Consider the following 23068-nt stretch of genomic DNA (forward strand, 5'->3'; position numbering starts at 1 on the left):
TTAGTGAAACTGAACAGTTCAGATTCCTAGGTTCAGATAGATAGTAAGCTGTCGTGGAAAGCCCACGTTCAGGATCTTGTTCAAAAACTTGATACTGCCATTTTCACTATTCGAACGGTATCGAAAGTCAGTGATACTTCGACACGTAAATTAGTCTACTTTGCTTATTTTCATTCACTTATGTCGTATGGTATTATGTTTTGGGGTAACTCTTCCCATTCTAGAAGGATATTTTTGGCTCAGAAACGGGCGGTTCGGGCAATAAGTGGTGTGAGTTCACGAACCCCTTGTCGACATCTGTTCACGAGTCTGCGTATTTTGACATTGGCCTCTCAGTATGTATATTCCTCATTGTCGTTTCTTGTTACCAATATTACTTTATTTCCAACAATAAGCAGCTTTCACTCGGTTAATACTCGGCAGAAATCAAACTTCCATTTGGATCGGACTTCCTTAACTCTTGTGCAAAAAGGTGTGCAGTATACTGCTGTATCCATTTTCAATAAGCTGCCACTCGAATTCAAAAATCTTAGCAGTAATCCACGCGCTTTTAAATCGAAACTGAAGAGTTTCCTTATGGGTCACTCCTATTCTGTCGAGGAGTTCCTTGAAAAATTAAGATGATTCTCATTGTATTGCTGATAGTGTTTGCTTAAACTTATGGACTGTTTTTCTTTCAGGTTCATGAACATTTATTTTTATCTGTTATTACTTTTATGTTTAAGTTCATGTACTGACACGTTTTATGACCTTGGAGATTTGCTCCTCAATTTGGTCCTACGGAACTTGACATGTAAATAAATAAATAAACGTCCTCATTAGTTATGTGATCTACCCACCTAATCTTCAACATTCTTCTGTAGCACCACATTTCTAAAGCTTCTATTCTCTTCTTGTCGAAACTATTTATCGTCCATGTTTCACTTCCATCCATGGCTACACTCCATACAAATACTTTCAGAAACGACTTCCTGACACTTAAATCAATACTCGACGTTAAAAAATTTCTCTTCTTCAGAAACGCTTTCCTTGCCATTGCCAGTCTACATTTTATATCCTCTCTACTTCGACCATCATCAGTTATTTTGCTACCCAAATAGCAAAACTCCTTTACTACTTTAAGTGTCTGATTTCCTAATCTAATTCCCTCAGCATCACTCGACTTACTTCGACTACATTCCATTATCCTCGTTTTGCTTTTGTTGATTTTCATCTTATATCCTCCTTTCAAGACACTGTCCGTTCTGTTCAAACTGCTCTTCCAAGTCCTTTGCTGTCTTTGATAGAATTACAATGTCATCGGCGAACCCCAAAGTTTTTATTTCTTCTCCATGGATTTTAATATCTACTCCAAACTTTTCTTTTGTTTCCCTTCCTGCTTGCTCAATATACAGATTGAATAACATCGGGGACAGGCTACAACCCTGTCTCACTCCCTTCCCAACCACTGCTTCCCTTTCATGTCCCTCGACTATTATAACTGCCGTCTGCTTTCTGTACAAATTGTAAATAGCCTTTCGCTCCCTGTATTTTACCCCTGCCACGTTAAGAATTTGAAAGAGAGTATTCCAGTCAACATTGTCAAAAGCTTTCTCTAAGTCTACAAATGCTAGCAAAGTAGGTTTGCCTTTCCTTAATCTTTCTTCTAAAATAAGTCGTAGGGTCAGTATTGCCTTGCGTGTTCCAACATTTCTACGGAATCCAAACAGATCTTCCCCAAGGTCGGCTTCTACCAGTTTTTCTGTAAAGAATTCGCGTTAGTATTTTGCAGCTGTGACTTATTAAACTGATAGTTCGGAAATTTTCGCATCTGTCAACACCTGCTTTCTTTAGGATTGGAATTATTGTATTCTTCTGGAAGTCTGAGGGAATTTCGCCTGTCTCATACATCTTGCTCACCAGATGGTAGAGTTTTCTCAGGACTGGATCTCCCAAGCCTGTCAGTAGTTCTAATGGAATGTTGTCTACTCCCGGGGCCTTGTTTCGACTTAGGTCTTTCTGTGCTCTGTCAAAGTCTTCACGCAGTATCATATCTCCCATTTCATCTTCATCTTCATCTACATCCTCTTCCATTTCCATAATATTGTCCTCAAGAACATCGCCCCTGTATAGTCCCTCTATATACTCCTTCCACCTTTCTACCTTCCCTTACTTGCTTGGAATTGGTTTTTCATCTGCGCTCTTGATAATCATGCAAGTGGTTCTCGTTTCTCCAAAGGTCTCTTTAATTTTCTGTAGGCAGTATCCGTGGTCTAGGGGTAGCGTCTTTGATTCATAGTCAAAACGTCTTCGGTCCCGCGTTCGATCCCCGCCACTGCCTAAATCTTGATAAATAATCAGCACTGGCGGTCGAAGACTTCCGGCATAAGAAGTCAGCCTCATTCTGCCAACGGCCTTGTCAAATAGGGCGGAGGAGCGGATAGAGGTTCAGGGCACTCTCTTGTGTTAGGGGTGGGAAATTACCCCTAAAGGCGGAAGAATCAGCAATGATCAACGAGATGAGGATGCAGAAGGCAATGGAAACCACTGCATTAAAGACACGTAACGTGTATCCACAGGACATGTGGCCTGTAATTGAAGAAGTGTCATGATGATCTCTCCATTGGCAAAAGATTCCGGAATAGTCCCCCATTCGGATCTCCGGGAGGGGACTGCCACGGGGGAGGTTACCATGAGAAAAAGATTGAATAATCAACGAATGGATAACGTTCTACGAGTCGGAGCGTGGAATGTCAGAAGCTTGAACGTGGTAGGGAAACTAGAAAATCTGAAAAGGGAAATGCAAAGGCTCAATCTAGATATAGTAGGGGTCAGTGAAGTGAAGTGGAGGGAAGACAAGGATTTCTGATCAGATGAGTATCGGGTAATATCAACAGCAGCAGAAAATGGTACAACAGGTGTAGGAATCGTTATGAATAGGAAGGTAGGGCAGACGGTGTGTTACTGTGAACAGTTAAGTGACCGGGTTGTTCTAATCAAAATCGACAGCAGACCACCACCGACAACGATAGTTCAGGTATACATGCCGACTTCGCAAGCTGAAGATGAACAGACAGAGAAAGTGTATGAGGATATTGAAAGGGTAATGCAGTATGTAAAGGGGGACGAAAATCTAATAGTCATGGGCGACTGGAATGCAGTTGTAGGGGAAGGAGTAGAAGAAAAGGTTACAGGAGAATATGGGCTTGGGACAAGGAATGAAAGAGGAGAAAGACTAATTGAGTTCTGTAACAAGTTTCATCTAGTAATAGCGAATACCTTGTTCAAGAATCACAAGAGGAGGAGGTATACTTGGAAAAGGCCGGGAGATGCAGGAATATTTCAATTAGATTACATCATGGTCAGACAGAGATTCCGAAATCAGATACTGGATTGTAAGGCGTACCCAGGAGCAGATATAGACTCAGATCACAATATAGTAGCCTGAAGTTCAAGACATTAGTCAGGAAGAATCAATACGCAAAGAAGTGGGATACGGAAGTACTAAGGAATGACGAGATACGTTTGAAGTTCTCTAACGCTATAGACACAGCAATAAGGAATAGCGCAGTAGGCAGTACAGTTGTAGAGGAATGGACATCTCTAAAAAGGGCCATCACAGAAGTTGGGAAGGAAAACATAGGTACAAAGAAGGTAGCTGCGAAGAAACCATGGGTAACAGAAGAAATACTTCAGTTGATTGATGAAAGGAGGAAGTACAAACACGTTCCGGGAAAATCAGTAATACAGAAATACAAGTCACTGAGGAATGAAATAAATAGGAAGTGCAGGGAAGCTAAGACGAAATGGCTGCAGGAAAAACGTGAAGACATCGAAAAAGATATGATTGTCGGAAGGACAGACTCAGCATACAGGAAAGTCAAAACAACCTTTGGTGACATTAAAAGCAACGGTGGTAACATTAAGAGTGCAACGGGAATTCCACTGTTAAATGCAGAGGAGAGAGCAGATAGGTGGAAAGAATACATTGAAAGCCTCTATGAGGGTGAAGATTTGTCTGATGTGATAGAAGAAGAAACAGGAGTCGATTTAGAAGAGATAGGGGATCCAGTATTAGAATCGGAATTTAAAAGAGCTTTGGAGGACTTACGGTCAAATAAGGCAGAAGGGATAGATAACATTCCATCAGAATTTCTAAAATCATTGGGGGAAGTGGCAACAAAACGACTTTTCACGTTGGTGTGTAGAATATATGAGTCTGGCGATATACCATCTGACTTTCGGAAAAGCATCATCCACACAATTCCGAAGACGGCAAGAGCTCACATGTGCAAGAATTATCGCACAATCAGCTTAACAGCTCATGCATCGAAGCTGCTTACAAGAATAATATACAGAAGAATGGAAAAGAAAATTGAGAATGCGCTAGGTGACGATCAGCTTGGCTTTAGGAAAAGTAAAGGGACGAGAGAGGCAATTCTGACGTTACGGCTAATAATGGAAGCAAGGCTAAAGAAAAATCAAGACACTTTCATAGGATTAGTCGACCTGGAAAAAGCGTTCGACAACATAAAATGGTGCAAGCTTTTCGAGATTCTGAAAAAAGTAGGGGTAAGCTGTAGGGAGAGACGGCTCATATACAATATGTACAACAACCAAGAGGGAATAATAAGAGTGGACGATTAAGAACGAAGTGCTCGTATTAAGAAGGGTGTAAGACAAGGCTGTAGCCTTTCGCCCCTACTCTTCAATCTGTACATCGAGGAAGCAATGATGGAAATAAAAGAAAGGTTCAGGAGTGGAATTAAAATACAAGGTGAAAGGATATCAATGATACGATTCGCTGATGACATTGCTATCCTGAGTGAAAGTGAAGAAGAATTAAATGATCTGCTGAACCGAATGAGCAGTCTAATGAGTACACAGTATCGTTTGAGAGTAAATCGGAGAAAGACGAAGGTAAAGAGAAGCAGTAGAAATGAGAACAGCGAGAAACTTAACATCAGGATTGATGGTCACGAAGTCAATGAAGTTAAGAAATTCTGCTACCTAGGCGGTAAAATAACCAATGACGGACGGAGCAAGGAGGACATCAAAAGCAGACTCGCTATGGCAAAAAAAGGCACTTCTGGCCAAGAGAAGTCTACTAATATCAAATACCGGCCTTAATTTGAGTAAGAAATTTCTGAGGATGTACGTCTGGAGTACAGCATTGTATGGTAGTGAAACATGGACTGTGGGAAAACCAGAACAGAAAAGAATCGAAGCATTTGAGATGTGGTGCTATAGACGAATGTTGAAAATGAGGTGGACTGATAAGATAAGGAATGAGGAGGTTCTACGCAGAATCGGAGAGGAAAGGTATATGTGGAAAACACTGATAAGGAGAAGGGACAGGATGATAGGACATCTGCTAAGACATGAGGGAATGACTTCCATGGTACTAGAGGGAGCTGCAGAGGGCAAAAACTGTAGAGGAAGACAGAGATTTGAATACGTCAAGCAAATAATTGAGGACGTAGGTTGCAAGTGCTACTCTGAGATGAAGAGGTTAGCACAGGAAACGAATTCGTGGCGGGCCGCATCAAACCAGTCAGTAGACTGATGACCAAAATAAAAAAAAACGCAGTATCTACCTTACGCCTCGTGAGATAAGCCTCTACATCCTTACATTTGTCGTCTAGCCATCCCTGTTTACCCATTTTGCACTTCCTGTCGTTCTCATTTTTGAGACGTTTGTATTCAAAAAATGGATCAAATGGCTCTGAGCACTAAAGGACTCAACATCTTAGGTCATAAGTCCCCTAGAACTTAGAACTACTTAAACCTAACTAATCTAAGGACATCACACACACCCATCCCCGAGGCAGGATTCGAACCTGCAACCGTAGCAGCCTCGCGGATCCGGACTGCAGCGCCAGAACCGCACGGCCACCGCGGCCGGCGAGACGTTTGTATTCCTTTTTGTCTGTTTCATTTACTGCATTTTCGTATTTTCTCCTTTCATCAATTAAATTCAGTATCTCTTCTGTTACCCAAGGATTTCTACTAGCCCTCGTCTTTTTACCTACTTGATCCTCTGCTGCCGTCACTATTTCATTCCTCAAAGCCACCCATTCTTCTACTACTGTATTTATTTCCCCCATCCCTGTCAATTGTTCCCTTATGCTCTCACTGAAACTCTGTACAACCTCTGGTTCTTTCAGTTTATCCAGGTCTCATCTCCTTAAATTCCCACCTTTTTGTAGTTTTTTCCGTTTTAATCTACAGTTCATAACAAATAGATTGTGGTCAGAGTCAACATCTGCCCCTGGTAATGTCTTACAATTTAAAACCTGGTTCCTAAATCTCTGTCTTACCATTATATAATCTATCTGAAACCTTCTAGTATCTCCAGGAGCTACAAATAATATAGCACCGCGCGGCTGCCCCCCCGTCGGAGGTTCGAGTCCTCCCTCGGACATGTGTGTGTGTGTGTGTGTTGTTCTTAGCGCAAGTTAGTTTAAGTTAGATTACGTAGTGCGTAAGTTTAGGGACCGATTACCTCAGCAGTTTGGTCCCTTATGAATTCACAAAATCATCTCATCCTTCTACCTCTCACTAAAAAGAAAATTTCAGTTCATTCCTCACTCCGCCTCTTACTCTTAAAGAGAACAAGAAAGTTTCAATTGATTTCTCATAACGTTCCCTACTCTTACTTAAGCTAACTTTAATTCTTTTCCACTTTAATTTCTTATTTACAATGTTCCGAGACATACATTCATAACTCATGCCACTCGTGACGCAGTACACCGATGGAAAGAAAGAAAAGTTACGTTGCGTCTGCTTACAAGATGTATTATTCCATGCCAGGTGGACAGTGGGAAGGAGGGAGCAGCTGCGTGCCCAGAGCCCTCAGCGTAGCGAAGACTGGTGATGCTGAGGTTGGTTACCGTGTGAATTTCGCGGATCTGTCTTGGAATACTGCCCCTTGCAAGTTGCAGGAAGTTGCCCTGATAGCGTTTAACGTTTCGTGAAACTAATACGGCGCCGTGTTGTGCCGCGTGCCAACAGCTGACGTTCGAGAGCTTCACGCTGGGCCGCTTCGTGTCGTTCACGGCGGACGGCTGCCCGGACGGCGCGCTGCACATCTCCGAGTCGGAGCGGCCGCGCGGCGGCGGCGAATGGTGCGGCGCGTCCTGGGGCTCTGCCGTGTACGTGAGCGAGACGCGCTCCGTGTCGCTGGTGCTGCGCGTGCTGCGGCTGGCGCGCGCCGGCCAGGGCTCGGGCGCCGCCGGACACGGCTTCGACTTCCGGCTCGCCTACAAGACGCTGCCCAGGGCCGCCGCCGTCGTGCGCTACGGCCCGCCGCACCCGCCGCCGCCGCTGCTGCTGCCGGGTAAGCTCTCACACTTAGCGGTGAAAACGCCGCGAGCGGAACTTCGTGCGAGAGTTCGTCCAAAACAGATTCAGGACTTATTTACTACACTACTGGCCATTAAAATTGCTACACCAAGAAGAAATGCAGATGATAACCGGGTATTCATTGGACAAACATATTATACTAGAACTGACATGTAATTACATTTTCACGCAATTTCGGTGCATAGATCCTGATAAATCAATACCCAGAACAGCCACCTCTCGCCGTAATAACGGCCTTGACACGCCTGGGCATTGAGTCAAACATAGCTTGGATGGCGTGTACAGGTACAGATGCCCATGCAGTTTCGACACGAAACCACAGTTCATCAAGAGTAGTGAATGGCTTATTGTGACGAGCCAGTTGCTCGGCCACCATTGACCAGACGTTTTCAGTTGGTAAGAGATCTGCAGAATGCGCTGGCCAGGGCAGCAGACGAACATTTTCTGTCTCCAAAAAGGCCCGTACAGGACATGCAACATGCGGTCGTGCATAAACCTGCTGAAATGCAGCGTTTCGCAGGGATCGAATGAAGGGTAGAACCACGGGTCGTAACACATCTGAAATGTAGCGTCCACTGTTCAAAGTGCCGTCAATGCGAACAAGAGGTGACCGAGACGTGTAACCAATGGCACCCCATACCATCATGCCGGGTGATACGCCAGTATGGCGATGACGAACACGCGCTACCAATGGGCGTTCACCGCGATGTCGCCAAACACAGATGCGACCATCGTGATGCTGTAAGCAGAGCCTGGATTAATCCGAAAAAATGACGTTTTGCCATTCGTGCACCCAGATTCGTCGTTGAATAGCCATCGCAGGCGCTCCTGTCTGTGATGCAGCGTCAAGGGTAACCGCAGCCATAGTGTCCGAGCTGATAGTCCATGCTGCTGCAAACGTCGTCGAACTGTTCGTGCAGATGGTTGTTGTCTTGCAAACGTCCCCATCTGTTGACTCAGGGACCCAGACGTGGCTGCACGATTCGTTACAGCCATGCGGATAAGATGCCTGTCATCTCGACTGCTACTGATACGACGCCGTTGGGCTCCAGGACGCCGTTCCGTATTACCCTACTGAAGCCATCGATTCCATATTCTGCTAACAGTCGTTGGATCTCGACCAACGCGAGCAGCAATGTCGCGATACGATAAACCGCAATCGCGATAGGATAAAATCCGACCTTTATCAAAGTCGGAAACGTGATGGTACGCATTTCTCTTCCTTACACGAGGCATCACAACAACGTTTCACCAGGCAACGCCGGTCAACTGCTGTTTGTGTATGAGAATTTGGTTGGAAACTTTCCTCATGTCAGCATGTTGTAGATGTCGCCACCGGCGCCAACCTTGTGTGAATGCTCTGAAATGCTAATCATTTGCATATCACAGCATCTTCTTCCTGTCGGTTAAATTTCGCGTCTGTAGCACGTCTTCTTCGTGGTGTAGCAATTTTAATGACCAGTAGTGTATTATTTCTTCCACGTAATTATTGTGATATGGCAGCCAGTGTATGTGCATGGAGGGAATATAGCCCGCCACCTTTTGCTTTAGAGCGAACACGGTAAATGTCGTAACCCGATTTCCAAGGAACTTCACTCAGTGGAAGAGAGAATACAGTCAGCGAACAAGTATCTCGGCTTATCCGTAGATACTCGACCGTTTCTGAGGAAACGACCGTGAAAGTTTTCGAGTTACTTCATGCGCCTTTTAGCGAGGCAAAGAAACTGGTGCAACTGCCTAATACCTTCTAGCTTCCCCAGGGACCACGTAGAAGTGCCTCAGCACGACGTGTAATGGACTTGACTAATGTCTGAAGTAGTGCGGGAGGGAACTGACACCATGAATCCTGCAGTGCTGTCCATAAATCCGTAGAGGACGTTAGCGTGGAGATCTATTCTGAAAAGAACGTTGCAAGGCATCACAGGTATGCCCAGTAATGTTCATGTCTGGGGAGTCTGGTAGCCAGCGGAAGTGTATAAACTCAGAAGAGTGGTCCTGGAGCCTCTCTGTAGCAATTCTGCACGTGGGGGCTGTCGCATTGTCCTTCTGGAATTGACCAAGTCCGTAGGAGCGCACAATGGATGCAGGTGATCATACAGGACGCTTGCATACGTGTCACCTGTCAGAGTCGTATCCAGGCGTATCGGGGGTCCCATATCACTCCAACTGCACACCCCGCACCATTACAGAGCCTCCACCAGCCTGAAAAGTCTCCACACCCGTACACGTCCATATGCTCGATACAATTTGAAGCAAGACTCGTCCGACCAGGCAAAATGTTTCCAGTCATCAACAGTCCAATGTCGGTGTTGACGGGCCCAGACGAGGCGTAAAACTTTGTGTCGTACAGTTATCAAGGGTACACGAGTTGGCCTTCGGCTTTGGAGGCCCCTATCGATGATGTTCCGTTGTATGGTTAATGGCTCCGCATTGAAATCTGCACCAGTTTGTCGTCGTTGGTCCGCTTCTTGCAGGGTCTTTCTCCGGCCGCGGTGACGTCGGAGACTGATGTTTTACCGGATTCCTGATATTCAAGGTACACTGCTGAAGTGGTCGTACGGTAAATCCCCACTTCATCACTACCTCTGAGATTCTGTGTCCCATCTCTCGTGCGTCAACTATAGCACCACGCTCAAACTCACTTACATCTTGACAAACTACCAATATAGCAGCAGTAACCGATCCAACAACCGCGCGAGACACTTGCTGTCTTATATAGGTGTAACCGACCGCATTGCCGTATTGTACCTGTTCCCATATCCGTGTATTTGAAAACGCATGCCTGTACCTTTATCTCTGGCGCTTCAGAGTAATTCAACAGAAGCCGAGGCACAGTTCCTCCCCTCCCTTTCCCCCCTGCCTCCTTCCCGTGTTCAAAACCCCAATTATTGTTTTTATTTTTGTTTTCATTTATGTACCCGCGTCCACAGAAGATTACTACGTGAATGTTTCGAAAGTGTATTGAAATGATGTTGTCCTTATTCGTCTACTAGTTCTATGTCTGGTGAATCAATTAAAATAAATAAAGAAATGAGAAAATTATTCGAAAACGTTTTCCATAAAATTCCTATGGTGTATCTCGATTCATAATAATCAATTGCAAACACGAGTTTTCGGTAAAGAAATCCGCTTTGTCCTGATTTCAAGAAATTATCGCCAGTACATGAAATCATCATCAGTGTTAACGACGTTTCCTTATCGAGTGAAATTCATATGAAGAAATATTACTGTAGCAAACCTGCCTGCGAACTCTGCTCATAGTGTTCGAAATATCTGTGTTTAGAAGGTCTCCACCATTGGTATCATCCAAGGGAATGCACCAGATCTTCTGAGGAATAAACATAAGAATAAACTTTAAGAATTAATGTAATTATTGAGATAAGAATAAAGAAAGCACTCCGTCTTCAGACTACAAGTAGCCCATCGGGACCATCCGACAGCCGTGTCATCCTCAGCTGAGAATGCAGATAGGAGGAGGGTGTGGTCACCACACAGCTCTATTACCAGAGCCGCTACTAATAGGTCGAGTAGCTCCTCAGTTGGGATCACGAGGCTTAGTGCACCCCGAGAAATGGCAACAGCGTATGGTGACCTGGATGGTCACCCATCCAAGTGCCGGCCACAACCGACAGCGCTTAACTTCGATAATCAGACAGGAACCGGTGTATCCACTGCAGCAAGGCTCTTGCCGTTGAGATGAGAATGATATACAAGAATTTAAAGACATTTTAACCCTGAAAATATCATACACACACATATATACTGTACACTAAATGTCTCACACTTATTGTGAAATAGAGTTGTAATTTGACGATTAATATAACGCCCTTGTATCCCCTAGGTTGATAGGAAACTTCTACAGACACGCCGCATGGATAATGGAAATAAAGAAACGCAATAATCGGATTTCGAATGAGGGGCGGAAAACTGAAAGGCCGCAACGTTAGCCACTGTGCCAGCATTTCGGCCGAAGTTATACGGAGCTAAAAGCCACATGAGGCACCACAATTTTTTCACAATCAGATACCGTATCTGTGGATAAGCCGAAACGCTTCTTTGACCCCTCTGCTAGTAAGCGAAGTTTCTGGGAAACTGAGTTGTGGCACCACCCGTAAATCTTCTCGTAAGTGTATTCATCCTCACCGTTCATTTTTATTACTTACCGTAATGGTATCGAAAATTGGACATTGTTATCATCAAGGTCGTACGTAACGAACACCAAAGGCAAACACAGCCAATACCTTCATTGCACCATAGCGATGGCAGTGTTACCGACGACAGCGCCACTAAACCGGAGTTAGTAGATACTGTTTTCCGACGTTCCTTCACCAAAGAAGAGCAAGTAACTATTCCAAACTCAAGAACAGCTGTCACCATTGGCGACATAGAAATATATGTCCTCGGTGTAGCGAAGCAACTGAAGTCGCTTAATAACTATGTTCCTTTCTGATTAAGCTCATATAACAGCTCCATTCTTAGTAATTGTATACAACCGCTCTCTCGACAAAATATCCGAAGAGAAATTGTTACAAATATGGAATACCATTTTGTTTTTCGTTTACAAATTTCCCATTTTATCACATTAAAAAAACAAAATATATGTAGCACATACTTTGGGATACATTTTAATGCTTCCTATATTTTCGAATACATACTACGTTAGGAACATTTCTAAATTAGGCTTAACACAAAGTTTGACATTTTTGGCACTTCAGATTATGGAGCAAAAATATGGAATACTCCATTCGTTTCAAGTCTGTCAAAATTAAAACAAATAATCGAAAATCTAATAATTCATTGTCTAGTACCATGGAAGTCATTCCCTCATGTTTTAGCAGATGTCCTATCATCCTGTCCCTTCTCCTTATCAGTGTTTTCCACATATACCTTTCCTCTCCTATTCTGCGTAGAACCTCCTCATTCCTTAGCTCATCAGTCCACCTAATTTTCAACATTCGTCTATAGCACCACATCTCAAATGCTTCGATTCTTTTCTGTTCCGGTTTTCCCACAGTCCATGTTTCACTACCATACAATGCTGTACTCCAGACGTACATCCTCAGAAATTTCTTCCTCAAATTAAGGCCGATATTTGATATTAGTAGACTTCTCTTGGCCAGAAATGCCTTTTTTTGCCATAGCGAGTCTGCTTTTGATGTCCTCCTTGCTCCGTCCGTCATTGGTTATTTTACTGCCTAGGTAGCAGAATTCCTTAACTTCATTGACTTCGTGACCATCAATCCTGATGTTAAGTTTCTCTCTGTTCTCATTTCTACTACTTCTCATTACCTTCGCCTTTCTCCGATTTACTCTCAAACCATACTGTGTACTCATTACACTGTTCATTTCGTTCAGCAGATCATGTAATTCTTCTTCACTTTCACTCAGGATAGCAATGTCATCAGCGAATCGTATCATTGATATCCTTTCACCTTGTATTTTAATTCCACTCCTGAACCTAAGAAAACATTATGAAACATAATAACACAATAGAAAAGCACGCGAAATATACCATCTTAGTTATTGAATTCCTCATCCTAAGTAATTTCACTTGCAGAAGTCACACACATATCGTCCTTTACCGTAACGTGCACATTCGGTATACGATTTCATTTCGCACATTAGACACATTACCCATTGTTCCCCTGTCTCGTTCTGCGAAAATTTACCTGAGCAAAAGAGACAATTGCTGTTTCCATTAGTGAGGACCCTGTTGTCCGGAACGCTACTAAGTGTGGACGAATCTTCTCTCACGCTAAAATCATCATCCTCAAAAACAGATGATTCTTGGTTCCTAGGCTTTGGTGGCCTGTGCTTCTTTGTCTCTGGTTTATTTGTTGCTGTCGTCGATACTTCAAGAGATCCCTTGTATGGAGACAAGGTTAGGCCTACTGAAGGACATGATTTTTTTCCCTTCATTGCTGGACTCCTCTTCATTTGTGCAGTGGGTGAGATTTGTCAAGGTGTAATTTCAGATGTTCCTCCCTCTACTTCAACATTAGCTTTTCCACTTTTAGAAGCCATAGCTACTGCAGATGGTTCATTGACTTTATCATTAGGTAAATCCTTAAATATTCCTTCATTGTTGGCAATGAAATCAGCATCCGTGAAAATGTGGGGTTTAACGGGTATATTCCTGTCATTGTAACCCATTGACTGCTATATCTCCCCTATCTGACACTTGAGGTAGACTTTTCCATTCAGTTCACCATTATACACGTTTGTTATTGGACCTGCATTTTCTCTCTTCCATCCACGTACCAGCTCAGAATAACAGACTGTCAAAGGACTGACGAAAGTTCCATCCAGCGGTTGCATCTTGTGGGAGCCATGAGGAGGCAGACACAAGATGCTGACATGGTTTCGAGTGCGAGATTTATAACATCCACATCTCTAACATTTTAATTACTATTTGCAAACTCGCCCCACTGCTTTCGAGCTCGTGAAGTCATTTCTGAAGCAATTCCTGTAAGTAAAACAGGTTGTGAAAGTGTGGTACAAATATGGAATACTAGGATACAAATTGGACACAGCCATAAAAAATTACATTTAAATAGGCAATAAGCACGCCATTTTACGGCGTGTAACATCACTGTCATGAATTTCTACCCCAGGATCTATTTCTTTTTGGTTTATTTGCACCAATTCCTCCACTGTTCCCTTCATAGAAACTTTGGCAGTATCGCACACACCATCAGACATTTCTTTATTTATTTTTTCAAACCTTGCACAAGGTGGAGGTATGTTAAAAAACCACACAATAAATTACCTCCTTCCCTGCCCTGTTCAAGGCATCTCAGAGCATATACTGTTGTGTCTAGGCAAGACAGCCTACACACCATGAGAGGAAGCCGAAAGGCACGCGCTTAAACTCACGCAGGCTGGCGTGAGGTCTGAAACAGGATACGTAATGAACGCTATACAGAAAAGTACGTAGCTGCTGGAATACTTAACTTTAATCCACAATTGGTGAACATTGGTCTTGTTGATACAGTATTATCATCTCAATATAACTTGGTGATGGCGCCTTGCTAGGTCGTAGCAATTGACTTAGCTGAAGGCTATGCTAACTATCGTCTCGGCAAATGAGAGCGTATTTTTCAGTGTGGCGTCGCTAGCAAAGTCGGCTGTACAACTGGGGCGAGTGTCAGGACGTCTCTCTAGACCTGCCGTGTGATGGCGCTCGGTCTGCTATCACTGACAGTGGCGACACGCGGGTCCGACGTATACTACCGGACCGCGGCCGATTTAAAAGCTACCACCTAGCAAGTGTGGTGTCTGGCGGTGACACCACATATACTAACCTACCAGTGTCAGTTTTTTTGGAGGAGGAAAATAAAAATTCATAGCCACACGAATTACAAATTAATTTAAAATCACAAGCTATTCCCACTCTTCTTTCTTCAATAACAATCTTGCATTCCGTATTTTTACAGCTAACACATGAACATGAAAACTTTATAGACTGGCAGAGAAGCTTTAACTCAATAAGCACAAATCCAGTGGAATCCTTATCAACATCATTCACGCACCTGTACAATTCTTCTGTCCCAAATTTCGATGCTGAAGCTGAGGGCTTATGTTCTTCATTTCGAGCTGCTTCCTCTTTTTTGTTGGTAAATATATTTCCATGAAACCTCCGTTTCCTAAACACAGTTATTCCATCAACCATTATGCATAAATCTTGACTTCCACGTAAAGGTTTGCAAATTCAGCCTTCCATCTACTCATATGTGTTATTATTGTCAAAACGTAATTAAACCACATGCAAGAAATTTTTCAGGCAAAGATATAGATATCGTCACACTGACAAAAATTCCTCTGAAGCAAGCAGTTTCCCAAATGTCGGGAAGGATGGGAGTAACCGCCAGTGCCGCGTTAATCAGTTTAACAATTTAAAGGTGTTTCTAAAGCTGCTATCACGATAAAATTGACACACACCATAGATTGAACTGTGTTGATCAAGAAAACTATTTTTGAAAAATCGACTTTTTGGACCAAAATCCATTACATTCCACCTTAAGCAAACTTGACCTGGTTGATGATTAAGGAGTGCATCAGTGCACCTTCTATAGTAGATGTGTTCTTCAGGAAGATGCGAGACTCCTACCTGCGCTACTGTTGGCAGTAACCTGCAACGTCACTGTAATAACTATTTAGGTGCGAAGATGGGAGGTGGGTGGGGAGATGTGCGTAGAGTTTGTGCGCAACATCACATTCGACTGCAAACATCATTTTGTTGCCTAATGCTGGTTTTACATTACCAACTGTACAGGGTGTGACGGTATAACTGCACAAATTTTTATGTGTAGTACTTTAATATGTACAAATGTCAGAGTATTGGTTTTTTTTTTTCGTTGTGTGGAACAATCTTCCTACAAAAAAGTCACAAATTGTACGACCTAATGTTTTCCGCACGGTCGTAACTGCACTACTACATGGACTATGCCTGTCAGCATAGATTAAGCTTTTTGCGTGTTCACATCCACACTTCAACACCTGACCTATTTCCCAGGGAAAAATAAGCATTAACGGCTTTCTCACACCACATGTACTTGGAGCTACTAACCAACGGGAAAAACATACGACTTGTAATGGCTTTAATTATTAGTCTGCGAATGATGTAAGTACTGATGCAATGTTGTTCAGTACTCTGCCCTCAGTCACCAACAGAAATAACTGTAGTTACACCCGTTACACTCCGTATTTAGTAGTACAGTTTGAATTTCGATTAGAACTTGTATTATGCCTTTATATATTTGTATGTACATATAAATTCGCAGTTGGATGAATTACGCCAAGGTGGGTGAACGTACAGAGCAGGAGACTCGTACAGACCCAATACCAAAGTGCTGCTGCTTTACAGATTCTACCAGTTTCCTAACAAGTCTCCTCCTGCAGGTAGCATTTCCTTTTTCCTTTTGCTGCGACGTAACTTTCCTAAGAGAGAAACGAGTCGTTCTTTCGATTGTTAGTATAGGAAAGAGGTTGGACTCCTGACCTTCTGACATTTCGTTTCTTTCAGCGTGACTCATATGAAAGCCAAACGGACGTGTCTGTCGATGCTTGCTGCCTGCAGCCTGTTACTTGCATTTACAGAAACAGAGCTGAGCACGGTAGTAGTGCACTTCATGGAGCTCCAAGAATACTCCTCTCCTGCCTGGTAGTGAGGGAGTCATGAAAGGCCTGTTTAATTTCCGCTGACGGCGTTGTCAGTCTGTGGGTTCTTGCACTGTTCGTGGGTCAGTCACGACGATATCTTAGTACTACTCACTTCTGTTGTAGAGTGAATTATGTCTGCGTCCCATAACAGGGCGTACAACTGCAGGAAGCATGTAAACAACAGAAAATGTAAAAGAATATTGGAGTTTAACGTCCCGACGATGATGAAGTCATCTGAGATGGAGCGAAAGTTCGGATGCAGATAAAGAAATCAGCTGTGTCGTTCAAAAACGAAAAATCTTGTCATTTTCCTTAAGCGATGTAAAGAAACACGCTAAACCTATATTTGGGTAACTGGGCGGGGTTTCAAACCACCATCTTCGCGAATACGCGTCCAGTGCCTTAACAACGAGCATCGCTCGGTGAAAGAGTCCGACACAGTTATAACATACTGCTGGTACTGATGGTAGCAGAGTGCCTTTAATATTCTTCTGTTAAATAGAGATATTAGGAAAATGAAAAAAAAGTAGGCATGGCTCTATAATATTTGGCAAACCACACTTTTCTCTGCTCCGAAGGAAAAGTATGAATTAATGTAGAGAAAGATACGGTCACAGTACATCTCAGATTGTTCTTTCCGGCCAGTACCAGGCCGAACTTGAGCAGGACGTAAGAAGTCCCAGCTGAGAATGTTTGGGAAGAAATTTTTGGTTTCGACATTTGTACCTATCTCTTCGTTTTGTCGTTATGTCCCATATAATGTATATTTACGGAATGCAGCAGAAACCAAAAGACAAACACAAGGGCCACGATGCACACGCAATGTGCATCTCTATATTTTGCATCAACTACTGTCATCAAGAGCTTTGCTTCGTTCGAAGAGTTTCTTCAGATGCTCCTTACCGTTTAATAAGCACTTACTCTGAATGACAGTGTCTTCTCACAAGGTCGCTGGCTGTCCATGCACCTACTAAGTACCAATGTTTTGGTTAAGTGGCAACAAGCAGCCATTAAGTGATTGAAACAATGCATTTTTAGCCATCAGGAGTCTGACCTGTGTGTGTCTGTACATGGTACCCAGATGCAAAGGGGTCACACATCTCTGTATGGAGTTGCATCTGTTATTGGTATTGACTCAGGTAAAGGTTTAGGTGTAGAAATAATGTCTAAATGCTGCCACCAGTGTGTAACAAGGAAAATGTCCAAAAATGAAGACAGTGAGAAACTGTGACAAGAAAAGCATGCAGTAGCATGCTCTAAAAATAATAGTGGCTCAAGTAGGGGCATGGAGGCTGCTGCAGTTGTGAGGATGTTCTCCAGATCTGAGGACCAGTATGGTGTTAGATACACACTATGTGATCAAAAATATCCGGACACCCTCAAAAACACGTTTTTCATATTAGGTGCATTGGGCTGTCACCCACTGCCAGGTACTCCATATCAGTAGTCATTAGACATCGTGAGAGAGTAGAACGGGGCGCTCTACGGAACTCATGGACTTCGAACGTGGTCAGGTCACTGGGTGTCACTTGTGAAATACGTGTCTACCCGAGAACTCCACACTCCTAACTCCTAAACATCCATAGGTCCACTGTTCCCGATGTGATGGTGAAGTGGAAACATGAATGGACACGTACAACACTAAAGCGTACAGGCCGACCTCGTCTGTTGACTGACAGAGAGGGTCGTAATGTGTAATAGGCAGACATCTATCCAGACCATCACACAGGAAATTCAAACTGCATCAGAATCCACTGCAAGTACTATGACAGTTAGGCGGGAGGTGAGAAAACTTGGATTTCATGGTCGAGCAGCTGCTCATAAGTCACACAACACGCCGGTAAATGCCAACGCGCCTCGCTTGGTTCAAAAAAATGGCTCTGAGCACTATGGGACTTAACATCTGAGGACATCAGTCCCCTATAACTTAGAACTACTTAAACCTAACTAACCTAGGACATCACACACATCCATGCCCGACGCAGGATTCGAACCTGCGACCGTAGCGATCGCGCAGTTCCAGACTGAAGCGCCTATAACCGCTCGGCCACAGCGGCCGGCGCCTCGCTTGGTGTAAGGAGCGTAAACACTGGACGACTGAACAGCAGAAAAACGTTATATGGGGTGACGAATCATGGTACACAACATGGCCATCCGAAGGCAGGGTGTGGGTATGGCGAATGCCCGGTAAACGTCATCTGCAAGCGTGTGAGTGCCAACAGTAAAATTCGAAGGCGGTGGTGTTATGGTGTGGTCGTGTTTTTCACGGAGGGGGCTTGCACCCTTGTTGTTTTGAGTGGCACTATCACAGCACAGGCCTACATTGATGTTTTAAGCGCCTTCTTGCTTCCCACTGTTCAAGAGCAATTCGGTGATGGCGATTGCATCCTTCAACACGATCGAGCACCTGTTCATAATGCGGGGCCTGTGGCACAGCGGTTACACGACAATAACATCCCTGTAGTGGACTAGTCTGCACAAAGTCCTGACCTGAAGCCTATAGAACACCTTGGGGTGTTTTAGAACGCCGACTTAATGCCAGGCCTCACCGACCGACATCGATACCTCTCCTCAGTGCAGCACTCCGTGAAGAACGGGCTGCCATTTCCCAAAAAATCTTCCAGCACTTGATTGAACGTATGCTGGCGAGAGTGGAAGCTGTCATCAACGCTAAGGATGGGTTAACACCAAATTGAATTCCAGCATTACCGACGGAGGGCCCCACGAACTTGTAAGTCATTTTCAGCCAGGTGTCCGGACACTTTTGATCACATTGTGTACTAAATACCTTGGCGATCTGTAACAGATAAAAATCCGTACAATACAACAATACAAAAGTTTGAATGTGTTGGCAGCATCCTAAATAGGCTTGGTGGTAGGCTTCGTCGCTTGCTGAAAGAGAATAAAGGTGAAGCACTTGAGGATGTGAAACCACTAGGAGGAAAAGACAGACTTACTCTGAAAGAAATTTATTCTCTTCAGTTATTTTATGGGAGTGCTATCAGGAAAAACACACATAATTTAGAGGCAATGAGGCTTACTGTGTGGGCAATTTTTTTCTACAAACTATCCACTGACAAAACACCAATGCACAATCTGTGTCTGAAAGACGATTGGTGTTAGTTCAACAACAGAAATGAGACGTATTCGCATAAACATTCATTACCAGAACCTGTTATGAATACAATTAAGCCAACATTCAGGTTTCTTTCAAACTCTTATTTATTGAGGAAGTATCTTCACGGAAAGACACAAAACGCAAATGAAAGCCTTCGTAATTTAATTTGTATTAGGTGCTCAAAAAAGACATTCTGTGGACTTGAAGTACTCAAAATAGGTGCCTATGATGCATTTTTATGTTACAATAACGGAAATAACGGCAGATCTGGAGTACTGAAGAGAGTTGGTATAGATCCTGATGTGTTTACAACAAGAGAATTTTACACCATCGACGAGAGCAGGGTCAAGAAAGCCAGCAGATCAGTGTCTTACCCCCAAATACAGACCAGGCAGATTCGAAGAGGGGAAAAGAAAAAAACCTGGAGGATAGGAGTAACAGTATGGAGGATTCTAAAATTGAGGTAACCTTATTGCATGTAGAAGTAAGAGCAGAAAATCTTTGAACCTCATTTCCTCTGTTTTACATTTTTTACGTTATTAGAAGACTTTTCTCAAAAGGTATATGAGCTAATGCTATGAAACTGTTAGGAACTGTTCGTAACGTGTTGCTATCTCCCTGGAAATGAAAATTAGGAGATCCTGCAATTACATTCGGATTTTTAGATGTAGATAAATAGTTAATTTTATAAGTACAACATTAAAAACACTATTAATGTTACAATTTGTACAATAAATTAATAACTGTAGTTCAGTGGTCTTACAACCTTCTCAGGAAACTACAATAAAATTTTCAGATTAATTGCAAGATTAGAATTTCAGTTATGGCTTTTATGAAGAAGACAATAAGAAAAATTAAAAATTCACATTTCTGGCAAAATATTAATCCTGCATATTTCATTATATTTTTCCGTTAAAACAGAGCTCTTTTGCTTTACATATGCAAAATTTTAGATTTTTACATTAATAAATATGGCTGTAACGATTTTTTAAATAAATGTATACATTTTCCGTTACATAGTCCCTAGAAACTCCTTAATCAACAAACACATTAAGTTTGCTTAAACAGCATCTTAGCGCTAACGTGAAAGGATGTGCCCATATTCACTACTGGCCATTAAAATTAATGCACCACGAAGATGACGAGCTACAGGCGCGAAATTTAACCGACAGGGAGAAGATGCTGTGATATGCAAATGATTAGCTTTTCGGAGCATTCACACAAGGTTGGCGCCGGTGGCGACACCTACAACGTGCTGACATGAGCAACGTTTCCAACCGATTTCTCATACACAAACAGCAGTTGACCGGCGTTGCCTGGTGAAACGTTGTGATGCCTCGTGTATGGAGGAGAAATGCGTACCGTCACGTTTCCGACTTTGATAAAGGTGGGATTGTAGCCTATCGCGATTGCGGTTTATCGTATCGCGACATTGCTGCTCAAGTTGGTCGAGATCCAACAACTGTTAGCAGAATATGGATCGGTGGGTTCAGGAGGGTAATACGGAACGCCGTGCTGGATCCCAACGGCTTCGTACCAGTAGCAGTCGAGATGACAGGCATCTTATGCGCATGGCTGTAACGGATCGTGCAGCCACCTCTCGATCCCTGAGTCAATAGATGGGGACTTTTGCAAGACAACAACCATCTGCACGAACAGTTCGACGACGTTTCCAGCAGCATGAACTATCAGCACGGAGACCATGGCTGCGGTTACTCTGGACGCTGCATCACAGACAGGAGCGCCTGCGATGGTGTACTCAACGACGAACCTGGGTGCACGAATGGCAAAACGTCATATTTTCGGATGAATCCAGTTTCTGTTTACAGAATAATGATGGTCCCGTCCGTGTTTGGCTACATCGCAGTGAATGCACATTGAAAGCGTGTATTAGTCATCGCCATACTGGCGTATCACCCGGAGTGTTGGTATGGGGTGCCATTGGTTACACGTCTCGGTCACCTCTTGTTCGCATTGACGGCACTTTGAACAGTGGACGTTACATTTCAGATATGTTACGACCAGAGGCTCAACCTTTCATTCGATCCCTGCGAAACGCTACATCTCAGCAGGATAATGCACGACCACATGTTGCAGGTCCTGTACGAGCCTTTCTTGATACAGAAAATGTATGACTGCTGCCATGGCCAGCACATTCTCCAGATCTCTCACCAGTTGAAAACGTCTGGTTAATCGTAGCCGAAGAACTGCTTGTTACAATACGCCAGTCACTATTCTTGATGAACTGTGGTATGGTGTTGAAGCTGCATGGGCATCTGTACCTGTACACGCCATCCAAGCTCTGTTCGACTCAATGCCCAGGCGTATCAAGGCCGTTATTACGGCCAGAGGTGGTTGTTCTGGGTACTGTTTTCTCAGGATCTATGCACCAAAATTGCGTGAAAATGTAATCACATGTCAGTTCTAGTATAATATATTTGTCCAATGAATACCCAGTTATCATCTGCATTTCTTCTTGGTGTAGCGATTTTAATGGCCAATAGTGTAAATCAGGCGATAACATACACCCTGGTGCCACTAATCCGTTCACTGTGCGCTAGACAAAAGCTCCATGGTGTAAAAGTGACTTTAATGTCAGATACTAGGAAATACTTGTTTCTTCAATGTGACTGCTATTATTGTGCTTCTCTCTAATACTAGATAAAAAATTCATGAGCACTTAGAGACAACTGATGTAAGGAGACTGGACGCTACTGTTGTCACTGCGAATGGAGAAGTCTGATGGTATGACACTACTACAGAACGTCGGGCTCCGGCATGAGCGTCGAGGAACTAATGGGGCAGACGCGATGTGACAGCCCATTAGATCGTGGTCAGTTCGTGTCTGCCCGACGCGGAGACAAACCTCGGAGGTCCTGCAGTTACTACACTTTTCACATACCACTGAGTCATTACCATTTCCAGAATCAATGGATACAGCCTACAGCATGTTGGAGCAGGTGACGTTGTAGCGAGTAGTGCCATTCGGCCTCGTTTGTCTGTAGCGTGCGTTTCATAGTACGCAAAGAGCACTTAGCGCTGATTTTCATGTTATTTTTGGTATAATGACGGTATTGGACACTGTATTGTTCAGTATGAGTGGCATAAAGCAAACAAGTATTACTTAAGAGACAACAGTGATTTACAACCAAACAATTTTTCTTAGGAAAATCAGAAGCGGCAGAAATGATCCAGAACGGCACTTAGTTACAAGGATTTGAAAGACTTGACCGTGTGGCATAAAATTCTCCATTTCTCCCTGCGAAGAGCACATCACGCACCCACCGTCTTATTTATACACCACTATAGCACAGCGAACTATTCCCTGCATTCACCTACAGAATCCCCTACCAACCACTATCTTAGGAAGTCAAAGTGCCACGCTATCCCTCATGAATTTATCATATTGATTTGAAAAAACAGTAAACGGCCATCAAGGAGCTC

Source organism: Schistocerca piceifrons, chromosome 1 (assembly GCF_021461385.2).
Source record: "Schistocerca piceifrons isolate TAMUIC-IGC-003096 chromosome 1, iqSchPice1.1, whole genome shotgun sequence".
NCBI classification, from domain to species: domain Eukaryota; kingdom Metazoa; phylum Arthropoda; class Insecta; order Orthoptera; family Acrididae; genus Schistocerca; species Schistocerca piceifrons.